Source organism: Protobothrops mucrosquamatus, unplaced genomic scaffold, assembly GCF_001527695.2.
Source record: "Protobothrops mucrosquamatus isolate PMUCROS unplaced genomic scaffold, P.Mucros_1.0 scaffold_185, whole genome shotgun sequence".
NCBI classification, from domain to species: domain Eukaryota; kingdom Metazoa; phylum Chordata; class Lepidosauria; order Squamata; family Viperidae; genus Protobothrops; species Protobothrops mucrosquamatus.
Genome location: NW_015386261.1, coordinates 967264 through 988654, shown reverse-complemented (window position 1 = coordinate 988654; position 21391 = coordinate 967264).

Below are 21391 nucleotides of genomic sequence, written 5' to 3'. Positions count from 1 at the left end.
AGGAATCAGTGAAATGACAAATAGTACCTGAAAGATTCCTCTCTGGTATTAATATCTCCCAATCCCAACCATTGAGCAGCATCCATAACTTCCACTGTGCCTTTGATCTTTGTACATCTTCTGATGTTTCTACTGACACCTGTTATTTCTAGGCACTTCATTATCCAGGCATATGGCAGGGAGTTGAATGCCTTCTTGCAATCAATCCATGGTACATTCAAGTTGGTCTTCCTTCACTTGCAGCTTTTCCAGAATCATCTTGACAATTAAGAAATGATCTTTTGTTTGCGTGGTTTCCTTTCTGCTCAGATAGAGGAGTTTGTTTTCAACAAGAGGCTGTTGGACTACATCAGCTCCCATTGTTGTTATTATTGTTGTTGCTATTATTATTATTAATAATATTAATATCTCTGTGTGTGTTGGTGGTGAAATTATTATTGCTCTAATATGTTCTATTCGTATTACAGTATCTAAATATTTTCTCCAAAATAAGATTGCAAGTAGGAATATTTTTCTTGGCTTCTATAGGAAACATCCTAATTAGGGACTGCTAAGGTAATGGCACAAAGCTTGGAGACCTACTCTCATCCTGTGTGTAATTATAACATGTCCTCATTTGAAATATTATAAAATGTGTAATTCAGTTGATGTCTATAGATGCTAAATGATGATAGTTTGCATGCAAGGATACAAAATATTATGGCCTATGTATAATCAGGCAAGATAGTAAGAATTAAGATCATTAAAATGAGACTGTGTCAAAAAAGGAAATTGCTTTCTCATATCTTTGAAAATATAACATTGCAGGCTAGCAATAGCAATAACACTTAGACTTATATACCACTCCATAGTGTTTTACAGCTCTGAGCAGTTTACAAATATTAGCATATTGCTCCCATCAATCTAAATCCTCATTTTACTGACCTTGGAAGGATGGAAGGCTGAGTCAACCTTGAACCGGTCAAGATCAAACTCCTGGCTGTGGGCAGAGTTAGCCTGCAATACTGCATTCTAACCACTGTGCCATGATGGTTCAGTGGTTAAATGCAGGTTAGATACAGCATCTTCAAAATGGAATGTTTAACAATATTAATATATGGATATTTTGATTAGATGCATGGCTAATCTTTCCAATCTCTACAAAATATGCTGCTATTTCATTCAGATCTAATATTTTAACATCATGGTCCATAAGACCATAAATTTAAGTTAGCTGAATTTGTTTTAAAATTAGAATTTTAGTTACTTTTAAATTAATAATAAATATTCATATGTTCCCTTTTAAAAAAAGAAAGGTCTTCTAGGCTGAATATATTAAAATTAAAAGAGAGTATTTGTAGCTTGGGGATGATGTTTATGGAAATTCTTAATCATCCAGGTCATGGTTGTCCCAAAGGTGCTTTTTCCAAAAGGCAACTGGACTTTCTTGGTTTTTTCTGTTGAAAACATTTCACTTATGAAGTAGCTTCTTGGATGAGAAGCGAAACATTTTCAACCACCACCACCCAAAATCAAGAAAGTCCAGTTGCCTTTTGGAAAAAGCACCTTTGTGGTAGCTGAGTTGTACTGTAAGAGCAGCAAGGATCCCATACTGAACATTTATATACATTTCTTGTTGTGTTAATTTTGGATAGAGTTGATGTCATGTTAAACCTTTCCCTTCCGCTTTGGAGACAGGGAGGAGAATCAGAGTTTTCTTGTTCAAGATCAGTGATGTATATTGTATATTCCAAGTATTTACATAAAATTCTGTCAAAAATGACAGAGATAAAATCATTACTATCAAAGCCCAAAGACTGAACATAGTTCTGTGCAACTGCATCATTTTCTCATTCATCTTTTATTAATAGCAACATTCTGTTATATTGGAAAATTTGTGTGAAATTGAAAATAAAATTATCCAGACTTTACTTAAAATAGTAAGAAAGAAAAAGTTTTGCTTGTGTCATCCCAAGTTGCAAAACTATTTTTGTTTTCTGCTTCACAGAAATCTCAGATGAAAATGAAGCAGGTGTCTTCAGGTCTTGGAAGAACTCATTACAATCACAGAATTTTAAAGAACCATTTAAGCCATTAAATCTATTCTGGGCAAGAATCCAAATTAAAGCATCCCCTGACAGATGGCTAAGCAGTGTCTACTTGCACATATCCAGCAAAGAGGGGGGGCATCACCTCTTTGGATAATTGGTTTCACTGTCAAACTGCTCATACTGTTAGATTTTTTTCCTACAGTCAACAGGAATGAACATTCCTGTTTTTTTACCTATAATGAATTCCACTCAGAATCCTTTGTGATGAGATGGGTTTCAAAAATTGTAAATAAAAAAATGATCTATCTATGTAATGATAGAACTCGGGTTTTTTGCATGTGGGATCCTTTCCTGACCTGTAGAGCTATATTACATCTTCTCAAAATTAAACATTTCCAGTTCTTTCAATCTGTCTTTAGTTAGTTTCTAGTATACTTTTCATCTTTGTTCTTCTTTGAACCTCTTCTACTTTTCCTGAATACTTTTTAAATTCTGGTGCCCAAAATGAAAAATTCTCAAGTTGCAGTCTGATAATACAAAATAAAATGTTTATTCGCATTTATAATCAAATCCCAATGATATTCACAAGGTATTCACAAAGCAAGCCATATACTTTCCCATTTTATAACTCTGCATTTGATTTCTGTTTCCTAAGTGCATAATTTCCATTAACATGTTCTTGTCTTTTTAATCATCAAAGTAATTTTTTTATTTTTTTACTTTTTTTAATATAGCTATGAAATTCATAATTGTGTGTCATGCACTTTTTAATTTCCACATGCAAATCATAAAAATCTAGCATTCACTTTTCAGTAGCAAATATCAGATTATTTATTCATTCCAGTTTTTTTGTCTGTTGAGTTGAGAATAGTGTACAGTAGTACTGCTTTCAACTATATTTTCATTTTTTAAAAAGCCATTATGTTAATTAACTATACAATACCAATACTATTATTTGCTATGATCCTCAGTATATGGAATACATGTAAATTTCAGAGCTGATATAGATTTATGTTCTTCTTTGTTGAGCAGCCACTTGCAACAGCTTAATAAAATATCTTGCTAATTATGCATGCATGGACATTGTGTCATGGTTTGACACACCTCTCTACTGCAAATATTTAAAAAATGTTTTGAAGGTTATGGTTGAGTTAATGAGAATAATTGGACCATTAATTCTGATAGTTTTTCTTCTAAACATTTTTTCATTTATGTTTTTCACTTTAAAGAGTAAATGAATATATAATATTTGTCTTTACTTTGAAGTATTATTTTATTGGAATAAGATTTCATTTGATTAAAAATATATAGTTAGCTGTTGTTAAATATCTGATGATCATTGTCTTCTAATTTTAAATTATTTTTTATTTAGTTCATCCAGTAAATTTATATATCACCATAAAGAAATAAAATTTAAAATTTTGCTACCTTTTTCTTATTATACATAGCTTTTTTCCCCCTCACAGATCAATTTGTAGTGTCACTGAAGCATTTCCTGGCTGTGAGAATATAATTTTGAATTTTGTTGTCTTTTCAAAAATAGAAAAGTATAAAATAATATTACTTTTGATAGTAAAAGCTACTTCAAGCAACGGTTAACATTTGATTAATAAAGATTTTGTATAATTCATAAATCAGCATTGCTGGTTCTATACATAAACTTACCTTTGTAATAATAGTAACTGAAGATATATATGTTCAAGATCTACCTGAAGCTTAATATTTTATGAAATTTGAAATAGAACAGAGTAATGATTTTCAAAACAGATACTTTAAATATGTTAGGCACCAATAATAATGTTCTATTATTCTATTTAAGGCAATTGATGGTCTCTAAATTCTAAATGTAGCCATTATACAGTACTGAAAAGTTAAGAAACGGCTATTTTGGGAATCTATGATTAGTACAGAATGTACAGTTTTTCCTTACTGAACAAAGATCTTCCCTTTCAGTTTTAATGAAATCGCTGTTAAGAAACTTTGGTATTTCTTCAGATACCCTTCCCCTAAATTAGAATATCTTCTGACTTCATAGGAATGCATACGAAAAAATTTAATACTTCATAATTCTTACTTAACTACATTCATGTCTCTGCTTGGTTCATTGGTTCATTGACTGAATGGCTGTATTGTGAAGGTAGCAATGAAACAATCATATTTCTTGCTGGCACTAATGACATTTGGAAACAGAATTGTGACAGCAAATTTTTCATAAAGGTTCTGTCATTTCACATTTCTTGAATGTATTGGGTTAGACATTTTGTAGGTTCCCAGAAACTTGAAGACCACCTACTTCAGGTGGAATCTGCTTAATAGCTAAGACTGGGTGAAACACAATGCTTTGGATTTCCTCTTATATGTTAAGGAAAGAAGCTGGAAACATGTCTTTTCAAACACAGCCACAATGTTCTGGTATAATTCCCCTACCTTTCCAGGTTAGAATGGCTCTTCTCTTTTCCCTGAGAATATTAAACCAAAGTTATTCCAGTTGAGAAGCTCCTAGATGTGTTAAAATTGCAATATCTCAAATTTCATGTCAGAAGCTGCACAGCATTAGGATACATGTTGTAAATTGCAACCATGAATGGAGTATGGATACATAACTATATGTTTGGACATTTCATTTATCAATTTTCCCATAAACTTTGTGTAATGTTCAGATGAGCCAATGTTGTTCTTCCATGTTCCATCAGAGCAGCCGGCCCCAACCTTTACTTCTTGGCAGCCCGGTGGGGGAGGGAGAGAGGGGAACCATCCCATGCAAGCAGCATGCATGTGCATCAGCCCACCACTCATGCAAGTCGAGCTGTGCATGTGTGCGCCAGTTTGCTTTCGTGGTCTGGTTCCAAATAGGCCACAGCCTATTTGGAACCAGACCGGGGATTAGGGACTCCTGAATCACAGGACAAATCTTTGTTCAAATTCTTGCCTTAGGAACTTAAAAGTTTACTTTTCAATTCAAACCTATTTTTTCTTAGTTCTTTTTTCTTTTTCTTGTATTAAAACAGATGTAATAAGGGCATTGATAAACTTTTTGGCCTGGCCAAATGTGAAGAAATTTCTGAATACTTGATTTAATTTATAATTATAAAACATATTTCTTGTCCTAAATATGTATAAATATCATCTTTAAAATACCAATATTTTTTCCTGGAAGTAGCCTTCAGAAATTAATTGGTAGATATTCCTTTCCTTTCTGCCATCTTCTTTCTCTTTTCACAGTTTTCCTCATGTGTTGAATTTGATACAGAACAAAACTCCAATGCCAGTTTAACACATGTAGGCCTTAGTACAGGTAATTATCAGTTAATTATGGTCACTGGGCATCTCATTTCTCCTCACTGATATTTTTAAAGGAAGATTGTTGGTCTTTAAATGATACCAGATAGCTTGCAAGCAGGCCAGCAGTCAAGTAAGTGGCTCTTCCAAGTGAAGGAGTTGAACAGGTGGCATTGTGCAAGCATGGGAGAGCACAAGTGGCTGCTGCCTGATGGAGCAGGGTGTAGCCTGCAAGGCGTAGTACAAGTGTGGCAGACTGAAATTAGCAGCTATCATGTGGGGTAGAGCAACTTGCAGCATTCCGTCTCATTTTCTCCAGATTTTGCTTATGGGAAGCCAGCAGGAAAGTTACAAATGACAATCATGTGACTATGGGAAGCTGAAACTGTTGTAATTGTGAGCCAGTTGCCAAATGCCTAGATCACAATCACATGACCATGAGGATGGTAGTACAGCCACAACTTCCAGAACTAGCAACAGCAATATCACTTAGACTATATAACACTTCACAGTGCTTTACAGCCCTCTTTAAGCAGTTTGCAGAGTCAGAATATTGCTCCCAACAATCTAGGTCCTCATTTTACCAACCTCAGAAGGATGGAAGGCTGAGTCAACCTTGAGCCGGTGAGAATTGAACCGCCAAACTGCAGGCAGCCAGCAGGCAGCAGAATTAACCTGCAGTACTGCATTCTAACCACTGGGCCACCATGGCTCATAACTATTCATAAGTACCACTTGTTCAGTGCCATTGTAATTAAAAGTTCTGCAACAAGGTGTTGTTAAATAAGGACTCCCTATACTAAAATATTTATAGATTTTTGAAAAAAAATGGAAATCAGATCTTTGTGATACTCTTTTCAATGTAAAACATGAATTCTTAAAACTGCCCTTTTGCTAATTAATCTAATAATACACATTTTTGCGAAAATATACATACATACACAGAGTCCATGATGCACCATCCCCCATTTGCTTTCAAAATAAAACAGTTTTTGCCTCAGTCAAGAAATAGGATACTTTAATGAGGAGGAAAGGGCTTTTCTGATTACTATTATTCAGTATAGAGCAATTGCAGATAATTCATTTGAATTGCATAAAATAAAATTGGTTCTAAGGTAAGAGAGAATGTATTGTAATAGCTAATTATTCTATAGCAGTTTGTATGTTGTCTTTTTAAGTCATCCAGAGTTGTAACAAATTGGGGCAACCTATAAGTTTCATAAATAAATAAATACATAAAGATGCACTATACTAATTATATTGTTACAGTTGAAATGCAAATTTGAAATAAGCAAAGGGAAAGGAAGTATAAGTGGTGTTGATTTGAAACCAAAGACATCTATGAATGTTTATTTTGAACTACAGGGGGACTTGTGGAAAATTGACTTTTTATACAATAATTCATGTATGAGCATTCACTGTATTTTTTTTACATTCCTATCACCAACCAAAGCAATTTTAGAGCTGTGTTGCCTTCTATATGCTTCTGTACCCATGTATAGAATTTGATTTGTAAATGAACAGTGTTATTCAGTAACCTAAGATTTTGTTTCCTTCATTAGAAGAAAATGTGACCTTGCAAAAGCTTTCTTGGATTTACAGAGGGTATGAAATAACATTGATAGTGACTGGTAAATTTTGCTGCTTAATTCCTATTTTGTAGTCACTAGGGATATTCTAGTCTTTGAATCTTGTCAGTTAAATAAAACGCTATATTGTCCATCAGTGGCTCCAGGGCACAATTTAATTTCTGGTTGTGTCCTGCCAAGCTTTGCTATGTGACTTTAAAATCTCTCCAATGGTAATTAGGTGTATATCAGATTGTTATTGAAATGTGATGAGGTAGGAACTCATCTCTGTTTTTTCTGAATATATTAAGCATGTGAACGTTTACTGTAGATTTAAATATTTTTGGAAAATGGTTTTATATTTTAAAAGAAAACTCTGTATATAGCTATTCCTTTATAAAGATATTTCAGTATTGCAAATTTATCACATAAATGTATAATATTGCTACAAAAATAAAAATCTATATGTATCTGTGGAGAAGGAGACTTTTTTTTATCTGAACTTCCCTTCTTTCTCAGAACTCTATCCTTTTTCTTAATAAATCAGCGGTACCTATTTAGTGTAGTTCATTAGACCACAGGAATAGGATAGGATAGGATAGGATAGGATAGGATAGGATAGGATAGGATAGGATAGGATAGGATAGAGCTGGAAGGGACCTTGGAGGTCTTCTAGTCCAGCCCCCTGCTCAAGCAGGAGAACCTATACCATCTCAGATAAGTGACTTTCTAGCCTCTTTTTAAAAAATCTCCAGTGATGGAATGCCCACGATTTCTGGAGGCAAGCTATTCCATTGGTTAATTGTCCTCACTGTCAGGAAATTTCTCTTTAATTCCAAGTTGCTTCTCTCTTTGATCAGTTTCCAACCATTGTTTCTTGTCCGGCCCTCTGGTGCTCTGGTGAACAATGTGACCCCCTCTTCCTTGTGATAACCCCTCAGATACTGGAATACTGCTATCATGTCTCCCCTATTTCTTCTTTTCTTTAGACTAGCCCACAGGTCAGCAACTTGCGGCTCCGGAGCCGCATGTGGCTTTTTGAGCCTTCCCCTGTGGCTCCCAGCCTCCTCTGCCATTTGCAGAGAGAGACAGAGACAGATACAGAGAGAGGCACTTGAGCTTACCTTCTCTCTCTCTCTCTCTCTCTCTCTCTCTCTCTCTCTCTCTCTGTGTGTGTGTGTGTGTGTGTGTGTGTGTGTGTGTGTGTGTGTGTGTGTGTAAGTAAAAAAGAGAGTGGACTCACAGTGTTCTCCGAGGAGCTGAAAAGCTTACTGGGCTGCGCTTCTCCTTTGGCTGTGTCTCTGCAGGAAGCAGGAGAGAGCTAGCTAGCCCAGCTATGCTGGCTCAGGAATTCTGGGAGTTGAAGTCCATGAGTCATAAAAGAGCCGAGGTTGCCTACCCCTGAGCTTGTTGGAGAACAGCTTGAAGCCAGCTTGCCAGGTGAGCAGAAGATCGGAGAGAGGCAGAGAGAGAGAGAGGGAAAGAGAAAGAGAGAAAGAGGGAGAGAGAAAGAGAAAAAGAAAGAGGGAGAGAAAGAGAAGGAGAGAGAGAGAGGAAAGAGAGAGAGGGAGAGAAAGAAAGAGTGGGGGAAGAGGACTGGCAGACCAAGGGCAGAAAGAGAGAGAGGGAGAGAGAGACACAGAGAGAGACCCTTTTGACATCTAAAATGAAGATAACACTGCATATATCCTTTTTTACCTTTATGAGATGTGTGTGTGTGTGTGTGTGTGTGTGTGTGTGTGTGTGTGTGTGTGTAAGTAAAAAAGAGAGTGGTAAAAAAGGATATATGCAGTGTTACCTTCATTTTAGATATCAAAAGGGTTTTGCGGCTCCCAGTGTTTTGTTTTCGGTGGGAAACAGGTCCAAGTGGCTCTTTGAGTGTTTTGGGTTGCCTACCCCTGGACTAGCCAAACCCAAGTCCCACAGCCATTCTTTGTATGTTTTAGTCTCCAGGCCTTTGATCATTTTAGTTGCTCTTCTTTGAATTTTTTTCCAAATTCTCAACATCTTTTCTGTGGTATGGTGACCAAAATTGGCTGCAGTACTCTAGGTGTGGTCTTACTAGGGTTTTATAAAGCAGTACTAATATGTCGCGTGATCTTTATTCTATGCCTCTGTTTATACAACCCAAAATTGTATTAGCTTTTTTGGCTGCTGCTGCACACTGCTGGTTCATGGTTAAGTGATCATCTACTAGGATTCTAAGGTCTCTCTCACAGGTACTGTTTTTAAGCCAGGTCTTGCTCAATCTGTACTTGTACCTTTTGATTTTTCCTGCCTAAATGTAAAACTTTGCTTTTCTCCACATTGAAACTCATTTTGTTGGATAGGGCTTATTGTTCAAGTTTGTCAAGATCTTTTTGGATCCTGAGTTTGTCTTCTGGGGTGTTGGCTACTCCTGCCAGTTTGGTGTCATCTGCAAATAAGTAGCAGTTACTTATTTGGGGTAGACGTGCTTGAGGCAATGTCATTATGCCCAGTAAAAGACATAATGTAAAATGCAAAACCCCGCAAAAAGGTTTAATAAACCATTCCCCCAAAAAAGTCAATACAAAGTATAAAAATGGAAGAGAAAGTAAATCCATATTGAAAATTAGAATTTTTGGAGCTAAAAATATTAACTTGCTTTTTGTTGTGGTTCTGGAATTTCCTCTATTCACAAGATAAAGGATACTAGAACTGCAAGTATGTCTTTCTTGTAAGTCATCTATCTGATCTAATTTTAGTAGACACACTTGAAAATGACCCATAGATTAGGTATATGGGATATATGCAGATTGTGATTTTTGGTTTAAAGAACACTGACTCTCTATTTTTAGATTTTACATAATACTTAGCATGCTAAGTAATTTGCAGTAGCACACTTAACAATTTAGGGAAAATTCTCAGTGAGCTCAAGTAGCTGAGTTAAGTATTTTAGAATAGATGATTTTTCTGTCATAAATTTATGTTATAAACATACATTTTTTAAAAAAACAGGTATGTTTTTTTAGTAAAGGTAAAACTAGGAATTTATTTATTTATTTATTTGAATTTATATACCATCCAGCTCCCACTACTCAGGGTTGCTTACAGTAAAAATATTAAAACAGAGCAAAAGAATACATTGTATCAAAATAATCAAATATCAGAAGAGTAACTAAATCAGTCCAATATATAATTAAGATTTTCTAATGAATTTAACTACTCAACCAGGGGACAGTGTGTAATCAATCTTACCTGACCTCAAAAATGTCACCACCAACAAAAAGCTAAGACTTGTACCTGATTAGTATGTGCATGATAAATCACCAATAAATATCAAGACTACAAGTTAGATAGTCTAAAGCATCACTGAAAATGTCAATAGCAACCACTGCTGTACTTCAGCCAAGAAAACTGGACATGTATACTTGTCACCATGATTCTAGTTAACTTCAAAGGAATCTTTATTACGTTTGACTAGTATTTTGTTATGGATAGATGTAATTCTAACCCTAACTGAAATAATTAGTCATTTCTAATTTTAAAAAAATGTGCAAACTTTGGATTGTTCATTTCCATTTTGAGTTCATTTTCATAGAAGAGATAGTTGTCAGGTGATTACCGTAGAATGAGATGTGCCAACAGCTCTGACAAAAGGCTCATATTTGCTGAAACAAAATCAGATCCAATAATACTTTGTATTTTGCAGCTCCAATGTCAGATCCAAAGCTCCTGAAAAATAAGCAATGTGAATAGAGCATCAGAGAGCAGGATATGGAAGAACTTCAATCTGCAAATTCAGGATTCCAAGAATATACATCTCCTTGGAAGTTATATTCATAATAAGCACTAGCTACTACCTTATAAGATAGCATCTTATACATTATTGATAAGGCTGTTCATTTCAGACATCCTTACACCACTGTTTGGAAGCTTGGATTTGATTTGTTTTTTAGATATACGATCTAATTTCCTTCATCTTTGTGAGTGTCTAGTCTGGAAGATAGTAGTATTTTAGAATCTGAAATGTACACTTTATTTAATGGCTTATTTATTAATTACATCTTTAAACTGCTGAAACTTTTGGAACTAAGAATAGAATAAAAAATTGACAGCTTAGTTGGTCTAGTGGTGTAGTGCTTAAGGTACAAGGCTAGAAGCTGAGAATCCAAATGTTATTAATGAATGATTTTTAAAAATGTTATTTGCCTATACTTAAATATATAGTTTATCTTCTAACTTTTTATTTATTACATATGAGAGCTATGATGTTAATAAATTTTGTAGTTTTAGGGTAATAATAAATTTGTTATAGTGTTTTTTATCTATTGTCTAACTATAAAAAATGTTCTTATTTTTTCACCATTGTATAGAAATAACATTGTTGAAAGTACTGGTGGACTTAATGGGATGCAAGAACAGACACAACATGAAATGGAAACATTATTCTTTTACTGTCATGGGAGTCATACTCAGCCTATCCTGGATCCATCAACTGCTTGGTCAACTTATTCCAGGTAAGATTTAATCAAATCAAAATACATGAAAGTCCACAGAAAGAAAGACAATGTTTCAAAAACATTACTGCTGTGATAGTTAAAATTGATTTATTATCACATATACATTTTTAAGTACAGATACTTTCCACAAATGTATAGATAAATTGACTGGGGTATGTAAAGTCTTAGGGCAAGAATATATAATATGATGCTAAGGAGCAGAAAACAGTATATCATATTGAATATTCCTATGAACCTGTGATAGCTGATAGTCATTAGTATTACATAAAGAGAATATACCACTAAACTGACATTTCTTTTTTGAGAGTTAGTTTCTTCTTTGGTCATCATTATATTATCTTGGAATAACAATGTCTCTTTAAAGATGTTTGTGGCTGGGAGATTTTTGTTTTCAATCAGTACAAAAGATAAAAACATATTCAATAATGTTGGTTCTACCAGTTTCTTCTAGAACTCTGCCTTCTGTGAGGGACAGAATTAGCTAATAAATTAGCTAATTAGCTAATCTTAATAAAGATAAATTATCTTCAGAAATTAATAAAGCTCATGTGATAAACGTATTTTAGATTTAATCTATTGTAATCCAAGAAACACCACTGATGGAGAGTTTCACTTTATTTTGTTTATGTTCAGAATGATTATTCCAAGGTACAAATTTTGCATATAATTTAGTGCTATTTCTTTTTAAAAGAAACAAATGGGAAAAAATGCTGTTGGTTTTTTTTATGACCAACTGCCTTCTGTTCAATATAAAATTATAAAAGACCTCAAAGAAGACCTCTAGAGTCTGACTGTACAACTTATTTCATAATTCTTTAATGTAATAATAAACTGCATTGAATAGTTCCTAAATTGAATGTTTCATGTAAATGTTTCATGTATACTTTTGTGTGTGTATACGTGCGAGTAAGGGAGAAAGAGAGAGAATGAGAGAGAGAGAGAGAGAGAGAGAGAGAGAGAATTTCATGAATCCATGGAAATTTGATATCATTAGGCTGGATTAAGTGCTTATATTTATGAGATGGCAATAAATTTCTAAATGCTGATTAAACTGAAAAAAATAGGAATGGCTACTTGTTATGTGATATCTGTACATCGTGTTCTCTTACATCATGTAAGAGAATATAATCCATGATAAAACCAACTAAGCCTAAAACTTCTATATTATATTATAGTTGAAAAGATAATTATTTGTAGCAGCATAAATTTAAAAGCATAATATAAATATCAAATTTCTATTTTATTTAAATTGAAGACTACAAAAACAAGATATATGTCTAACATGGTTATTTCTTCTATAAATATTTCTACGGATTATGAAAAGTCTCTTCACTGTTTGATTTCTCTCCATTTTGATCTTGGCAAATATTTTCTTATAGGCCAGCTATAGATATGTATTGAACAAAAACAACCAAAAAAGGTTCATTGATAAATCTATGAAATTTAGTACCTATCTTATCTGAAATATGTCTACGTCATGCTATTTAAAAGACTAGGAAACAATAGCTTTAAAAAGAAAAATATATTGCTGCCTTTTTTTTAGCTATACGATTGTCTTCTTGCTTTTCATTTTGATTGACACATAGAAATTGTCAATGCCTTTTGAATGTTTCATTTTCTCTAGCTCTAAATGTGACCTTTGTTTATTCTTTCCCTTTTTGTGAGGATAACAAAGGGCTGAAAATTCTATCAGCCAAAATGTCATGCCCCAAAAAGGCAGATACTAAAAAACAAAGGGAGTAAGAATAAGAAACCAACTGACATGCCTTGCCTTGTACATGCTGTCACTATAGACGCTGTCAGGTCCTAATAAAGGAAAGATTGCCAGCTGCACTTCAATTCAAGGTCTCTTTATTAGCCTTAGTTTATCCTGCATGAGGTTTTATTTAATTGCCTGAATAGATGATGACAAGCAAGAAGCATAGTCAGCTGCATGATGCTTAATGAAAAAAATCTGTATTTCTGAAATAGTTGTATATTGCACAAATCTTGTGCTTTGATGAACTGGCCTTTTGTGATGAACCTGACTGAAAAGCCACATGTGTTACACTGACTATCTAATTAAGTCATCAGAATGCACTGGAGCAAGCGGAGTGGTTCACATGGATTTGTATAAATAATTTCAGTCCCTCTATTACCTGGCTAATAAAAAATGGCACTTTTCCAGATTATGACCGATAGAGATTAGATGGTACAGCTGCTGCAATTATGCTGGCAGGTAAATTTCTTTGAAACATGTTTCTTCTTTGACCACAACAATTGTAAAGCCACTTTGTTTCACTCATCTTTATTTTACAAATGTGTGCTGCTACAATTCCTTTTATTATACTTCCTCTCCTTTCTTATAATTTATTGTGATCATGCTTTACTGCATATATCATTTCATGTTTATTGCTAGTGTTCTTACTAACCATGATATGTTTATGCTAGAAAGTGGAATCATACATTTCATTTAGTCCAATTACAATTCATCAATGACTGAATGTATTAAATGGTTGTATAGCTGGTATAAACTAAGTGAAGTTTGGCACTTTGGTTCAGTTCCAGTTCAGACTGGAAAACCTCCCTATTAATAAGATAGGGTTTTAAAGTACAATAAAGTAGATAAAATAATTTACAGTCATGATAATATGTGCTGAATGTATTTGGGAAAACAATTACTTCATATGCATGAAATCAAAACACTTATAAATAGAAATGGTAATAAGGAAACTGAAACTGAAAGTCATTGCCTTGCCTTTGATTTTAACTAGAAAGAATGTATACAAATTATTTCATTTTGGTGCAATATATAAAACAATTTTCAAAGATAGATGCAAAATGTTTAATTAAATGTAGTCACAGATCTCTGTAAGGGTACTGTATTTTCATGATGATCTTCAGGTCAGTTATAGGATTATAAAACTCCAAGCATACTTATTACATATATATCTTTGTGGAGTTTATTTGGAGGTTCACCTTACAAAATGAGACTGAGTAAAAGTAAAAGTATAGATTAAAAGTATAGGTTCCCCCCCCCCCCAGCTGAAGTATCCTAAACAATAATTACAATGGTGCTAAGGACTCCAAAATAAGACAGCAAAATAAAAATTATATTGATTAGCTAGTTTGTTTGTGAAATTATGCACATATATAAAACTGAAGAAGGAATCATTAGATCTATTAAGTAAACCAGTTAGAATCAATGAAACAATTTAATTACAATCAGTTTAAATTGTATTAATTTCATGGATTTGTAGTAAGCATGAATATGTCTGCTTTAAGCTGATGAGTGTTATATAGAAATTGTATTCATCTAACTCCATCTTGATTTTAAACCTAATATTTTTCCTATATGTGAGAAGAATAGTTTTTGCTTAAGGCACTGTTTTAGATATGAAAATGAAAGACTTCTCAAAGGATATCATAAACCTCTGGTTAACTATTTTCAACCAGATTTTGTTCTTTAGACCATTTCCTTCATTGTCTTTGGTGGGTTTGTTGTCCTTTAGAACAGACATGTCAAACTCGCGACGTCACATGACATCGCACAACATATCGGGAGAGTTTTGCCATTGCCGGCAATGGGGTGGGCACGGCTTCCGCATGACACGTCCGGCCCATGGGCCGGCAGTTTGACACCCCTGCTTTAGAACACTTTCAATGGTTTTGAAACAAGAATACACACATATCTATGATCTTCACACATGCATGCCCTTTTTTTCCCAGTTGAGGAGGAGACCACAGGTTCCAACTAGGGTGAAATGCCAAAAAATGAGTTATAGAGAAAGAAAAATATATCAGTTCAGGTCCCTCTAGCTTGCTAGAAATCCTAAAAATGTCAGCAGGTTGGTTCCCTGGTCCTCATTTTATAAGAAATGTGATCATAACTTTAGAGTGAATACCTGCCAAAGATATCTTTAGGTAAGACATTTGCAGAATACATTTGTCATCATCTTCTGATTGAATTTTTATTTTTATAAGATCACAATTTATATGTGCCATATACATGTAAATGCTTAAGACCATATGAAATCTTACTAACTATATATAGTAAATTAATTTAAAGTCATTTTTCACAATTCAGTCATTCTCAGGACATTTAGATTACTTAGTGTCTTAGGAAATTTCATGGAATATTAGAAATATGCATTTATAAGTTATAAGCTCTGATAATACTTTAGAATATGTAAGTACACATTTTGTGTGATTATTTTAGTACTTCACATCTGTCAGGTTCTAAATACTGAAAAGAACTTAAAACACAAATCAGAGAAGAAATAAAGTAGTTGAAAAGAATAATTAGAGGCTACACATGGAATCTAAAATAATATATGCAGTAGATGAATAATGCTAAATTTAAATTGCAACTAAGGTGATGAAATACAGAGAAGGCCTCATTTTAGCTTCATAAAGATGCAAAATAATTTAAATAAGTTATTAATGTGCATAATTAATTATTTCTGCCTTTGAAAACAATTCTAAGATATACTTCTATGATTTTAGTCATTGGCATTCAGCTCACACAGTAGATTCTCTTTCTATGTCTGGGTGTCATCTTTTATTCTCTCTACTAAACCTTAAAAGGTTGATATATTTCCACAGAAATTCCCTGAGATGCCATGCTGATTTCTCCCATGGATGTTTTATAAATTCCATATTTGCAGAGAGATCACTCTCTAGAGTGACTTGTTAAAGCAAACTGAAGACCATAAATCTAATAGTTTTCAATAGCTTGCTTTCTGTAAATATTTCATTTCATGTGTACATATAACACAGTTAGCTGTAAGATTAGAATCTTTCAATGTTATTTCAGTTAATAAATTTATAAAATATTCTGGTAGGCAAGTTCAGTGAGTTGATTATCAGTGTTTTATTGCTTCTACATTCAGTACATGAATCATAGAGTAATATATTTATTACCTTATTTGTGTAGCTTGTATATTTACTGTATGAATTAACTACTGTATTATCATATTACTCCTGTATGTTCCAAATATTGGCAGGTTTCTCCTTGATACAGGAAAAAAAGGTACATAATATCCAAGAACACATACAAACATTTTTATTTCAGAAATCCTAAGAAGCTATTATGGAACTCTAGCTGCATAGCTAGAGTTATAAAGCTACAGTATAACTATGTAACTATTGTTACATAGAAAATCTGCATTTATTAATTGTTATTATATTACAAACTAGTATGGCTATAGTGTAAGATAATTATGGGTAAGTTTCCAATCTAGTTAATAGTTCATGGGCTATGACTACTGCCAACATGATGTCATGATCACTATAAACTTTGAGATAAACTTGGTAAACTCACAGATAAACTTTTAAGATTTTCGGTATAGTAACTAGCAACACAAAGAAATAGCCCTCTTAGCATAGAGTGATCACCCAAATAGGTATTTAACTTTTGAAAGAAGCCACATAGGAGAAGATGTCCTACATGCCAGATGAATGAGTTACTGGCAGAAAGGGCACCTTCAAAAGCATTTTCTTGTTGATCTAAGTAACTAGGTAACTGGAAAAGAAATCATTCAGATAGTTAGACATTAAGATATTTAGGGATTTAAAAGATCAACTCAAGTACCTTAAATTATGTCCACTAAACAATTGGCAATCTGTGGAACCATCTTCAGCACTGGAATCACGTGTTTACTGTACCTTCCACAGATAAGGAGAATAGTTGTTACATTTTCTATTGATTGCAATTTCCAGACACTTTTAAGAACTGTTCCAGATAAAATAAATGCAATAGTCAAGACAGGATGTAACTAAAAGATGTCTTAACTGGTTCAGGAAGACAAATACTATTGCTGATGCACTCGCTGTAGCTATAGAAAATGCATTTCTCTACAGAAATTGTTAGCAACAAATCCAATGACAAATGAGTACCAGCCCTAACATCAAACCTATTCTTTATTTACTACATTTATATCCAGCAGAAGTGAAGGCAGCTTTTGGCAGCAAATGTAAAATGAATAATTTTAAAACATCTGTAGTACATTTGAATCAAGTAAAATACAAAATACAAATTTAACAAGAACAAAAGCAATATAGTAAAAATTCAAAATAGTAGTTAAAAGAAGTTCACTTCACTAGAAATCTTTTCATAAAAGCTTGGTCTTTTTCCTGAAAGCCATCTATTATGCCCGTTAGGTATTCAGTTTAACCTAGAATTATAGTCAAACTTCAGAGAGCTACATTTAAAATAAATAAATTTAAGAATAAAGAATTCAGTGCAGTAATGCCAGAGAGCAACAGTATAGAAACCATAATCAAGTAGTCTAAGATGGTAATCTTTTCTGTGTAAAGCATAATAAAACAAAATACTTTATTCCTAGAATTTTTCTGAATGATAGAATATATAACAGGATATCAGTAAAAACAATACATTATGGGTATATCATACAGGAGTGATAATAAATTTATTTCTACAACCTATTTGTTCTCTGTATATCTAAGTGATTCATTGGGGAATGATTTCATTTTCCTTGCACTGAAATGCAGCACTGATTTTGATATCCTGAATTTATGGCATAAACTTAAGACTAAGTAAATTGAGAACCAAATAAAACAAACAAGAAGAAAGCATGAATAACTTAAATCAAAAACAAAAGGAACAGATAACATTGTTTTATACACAAAATATTTTCTCTTAGAGGATATACTGTAGATACTATAATACGTGCAAGTTGCAAAATTACAAATCTTCTAGCAGATGTTTAGTTTTGTAGTTTTCTATTTTTATAACAAAACCATCCTACCATTTTTAAAATTTTAAAAAGCATTAAGGGAAAACTGCTGTAACTTACACAAAATAGCATGCTTATTCTCTGTGTTCACTTCCATATTTTTTTGTATTTCACAGGATTTATATAGCTGATTGTTTGCTGTGTAGAGATTTGAACATATGAAAGCTAATACTCTATCAATGTAGCATGCCAGTTCTGATGTATGCATTAGATAATAGATGCTAGTTGATTAACAATTCTAATTTACAATTATATTACAGTCAAAGTCAAATCATTTGGATCAATTATGTTGTCAATAATTAGAAAGGAAATACTGTATGTTCTGTTCTCAGTACAGAACTAAAGAGCCAACAGCTGCAAAAGTATTTATCTGTTTCTTGAAGTAAGTACATATGCCTGAAAAGAGAAATTAGATAATTGTGAAGTTTTCTTTAAATGCGCAGATAAATGGAACATGACAGAATTTACATTTTTATATTTTTCTTTCTTTTTACTGTAGAATTTTTCCTTGTTGTTTATACTGAACTGTTCATTTAAATCAGCAATAAGTGTTAGGCTTTTTTCAAAGTAATTACAGGATCAGAGATTCAGAGATCAGATTATGTATTATGACAATGTGTTGATTTATTTTGTTGTTAATACTGAACAGCAATGTATAATTGACTTTTAACTTGAAGTTTGAGCCATGAGAATTTTCAGTATTGCTTTCCTATTCTACACATAAACTGTTCAAACATTTTAATCCTACTTAACATAGAACTAAACTTTTTAAACTTTAAAACTACTTTGTATTTTTTGATTTCAAACTAACTTTTAAATAGCTATGACCCTAATTATTAGTTTCTTCATTTATATATCTATTTTATGTAGCTTCCCCTTACCAAAGAGACTAACAAGATATAAATTCCAACAATATAAACAACAACAAAAATGATGATCAAAAAGAAATAGCAGCCAAGAATAAAACCTCAAAATTAGCCATTAGGCTCCCTGAACTATCTGACCTTTATATCTTGGCAAATAGATGCTTGTGGGAAAGCCGGGGCGGTCTTATTTCAGGTGGTATGGTATTCAGAGGACATGACCTCTGAAAAGAGCCCACCAGATGACAGGATCCAAAGCATCCCCTTCTTTACAGATCTAATAGGGTGCTAAAGTCAACTAGAGAGAGGTGATTCTTCAAGTATCTTGGCTCCATGCCATAAATGTCTTATAAGTACCTCTGGAACTGCATCTGGAAGTCTATTGAGAATCAGTGCAGATCATGGAACACCTCCATATGAAAAGTGACCAAAACATAAATGACCGATTATAGACCACGTATAGATCATGAGTAGAGTCCAGTCTAACACAAAGCTGTGCAAAAGCTAGCCCTCTTGGCACTTTGTTTGAAAAGACGTCATAAGATAAAAGGATCCTAAATTATATACTGTTTCTATCTGGGTAGTTCTACCCCACCTAGAACTAAAGATGGCATATTTATATCTAGGAAACCCTTAGAGCCCAAAGCCTCTGAGTCTTCCTAGAAGGCTGAGCAGAAGCCTATTCCTCCTCATCCAGAAACCCACAATCTTAGCAGAATAAAATTTGCAATGTATATTTGCTAAACAGAGATTGGCAACTACACAAACAGCTATGCAATAATTATGTTTATAGCTAGACCTAGATTTCTCTCATACCTTCTGTTCATTATTTTCTGTATCTCTCAAATCTTTCATTTTCCTCTAAAATAGGCTTAAAGCAAATTTATCTTTTATAATTAATGCTAAAACATCATCCTAAGTCTCATTTACTATATGCCATGATTGTTTTAGAAAATACAATGAAATTAATAAAGAAAACATAAATCCACCAATAAATAGAATACCTCACAAGCAGAAGAAAATGTCAGTTTGTCATTCAATATTAATGTCTACAAAAGTTATTGTTTGGTTGGCAATTTTTAGTTAAGAATTATTCATTATTAGATGATTCAAATTAGATATTCTAAAAATTAGATCATTCCCAAAAAAGCAATTAAACAAAGAAGCCAGTAACTAAACAAAAGTATGCATTATGTTGTATCAAAACAGATGTGTAAACAAGTTAAGTTTGATTTTGGTTTTTCATTCAAACAAAATAAACAAATAGAAGTCTATTCTTAATGGCTCTGATCATATTATAGGAAACTGATCAACTTTTAAATCACATATATTTGCTTCTGCAACTTCAGTTAATCTTATGAAATACATTAAAAAATACTGCTGTCCCTCCATCTATCCATTACAAGATGATCTTCTTATAATTTACAGAACATAGAATTTTCAGCAGCAAATCAGCTTTATATCTATGTGCTACTTTCAAAATCCAGGGAAATATATCTATTCAGGTAAATATCACCCTTGTGTCTTGATTGCCTCCATACAAAAGCTAACATATGACACAATGCTAGTGTAATAGGCCTTTATCTGAATTCATGAGAGTTATTTTGGAAAATAACTTCAGAATAATGATATTGAATTATGCTATGCAAAATTATGGATATAAATATCCAAATTTTTGAGTAACATTTTATCAATAAGATGATACTTATTGAAAATAGATATGTAAAAACACAAAATTTGGACGCTGAGAATGCAAAACATTAAAATAATTTTGATTTATATGTGGAATTGCAGCAAGACTGTAATCAGTGCAAATTTCAGGCCCACTACTTGACAATAAATAAATTGAAGTGTCGAGTCTCATTTCAGTCACCTTCAGTAGTGAACTTGAAGCCATGCAAATGTGATACTCATTGGGGACTCTGTGATTGAACTGTGAAATTAGACTAGCTTGTTCTTTATCAGAAATTTCACACCTACAGAACAAATAGGGCTTATTTGTAATGACTTAGAATTATAGAATGTTATCCATCAATATGCTTATATGATGTAGTGACACTAGAATTGTTTTGTTTAGGTAGTTATATTTAATGATAGTAATCAAGCTACACTATAATCAAGCTACACTATAAACTCTAACAAAGTTTGCATTAGATATTAGCATTATTTATACTCTGTAATGCTTAAAAAGTTTCCTGAGATGTGTCAGCACTCCCAGGTAAACCAGACAGGAAACATAACAAGATGAACTAATTCTACTTTATTGTAAGGTTATATTAACCGAATCTTGCAAGTAGACTGGGTCTTTTCTAAGTTGCTCTCTCTGTTAAGTGACTGCTCTCTCCTGCATCATTTGTCTAATTGTTCCCTGGACAGCATCTCTTCCGCTCTTTCCCCAAGAGGATTAAGAGAAGGAAAAATGAAATCATC